Raw genomic sequence first — 867 nt, forward strand, 5'->3', positions numbered from 1 at the left:
CGAGATGGCTTTTCGGGACGGGGCCCCCGAGCCCGGGACGCGGGTCCGCGCGGAGAGCCTGCGGGACGGCCGGCTGAGGACCGCATCCTCCCCCGCTCCCTTAGAGCCTAGCCCGGGGCTCTCTGCCGCTTCCCACGTGGGCCCCCGCGGCAGGGCCCAAACCCCACTAAGGCCTTGTGGGTTCAGCCTATGTCAGTGAGATTTCTGCGGGTTACACGCGGGAAGCACCAGAACCGCGAACAGACTTTAAAAACCACTTTGTAGATGTTTCTGTTTTTTGTTGCAGGGTGTTATTTAAGTTTTAAAGACGGGAGTGGCACGTGTTATTTATAGTGTTATTGAAAGTTCACAGTAGTTTGCTGTCAGTCTTAAATCATTACAATGTATTGTAAGAATTAGTAACTTTAGATTATTTCACAAGTCAGCTAGATGACAATTTCCTTCAGAGCTTGTGTCCTAGAAGTTTTGTTGCTGTTTTTTGAAAACAAGGCAACGTGTTGCAACGGTCTAACATGGTATGGGGGAAAGGACACCGACATTGGGGGTGGGGGCGCACCTTTGGAGGTGGCCTCACAACGCATTCCGAAAGGAGGTTAGAAGGTCCTGTTGCCTAGAACGTCCCAGTCCATCCTGTTAGGGTTTGTCCTGGTCCACGCTGGCCTCAGGTGGAGCAAATAGCAGTTAGAACTGACTACCCTGCCCCTTATGTGCACCTTAGGGCCTGAGGTTTTTTGTTTTCTTTTGTTTTGTTTTTTTCGTTTTTTCTCTTTTTTTTTTTTTTGAGACGGAGTCTCCCTCTGTCGCCCAGGCTGGAGTGCAGTGGTGCGATCTCGGCTCACTGCAACCTCCACTCCTGGGTTCAAGCGA

The sequence above is a fragment of the Colobus angolensis genome, unplaced genomic scaffold (genome assembly GCF_000951035.1).
Source record: "Colobus angolensis palliatus isolate OR3802 unplaced genomic scaffold, Cang.pa_1.0 Scaffold82, whole genome shotgun sequence".
NCBI lineage: Eukaryota > Metazoa > Chordata > Mammalia > Primates > Cercopithecidae > Colobus > Colobus angolensis.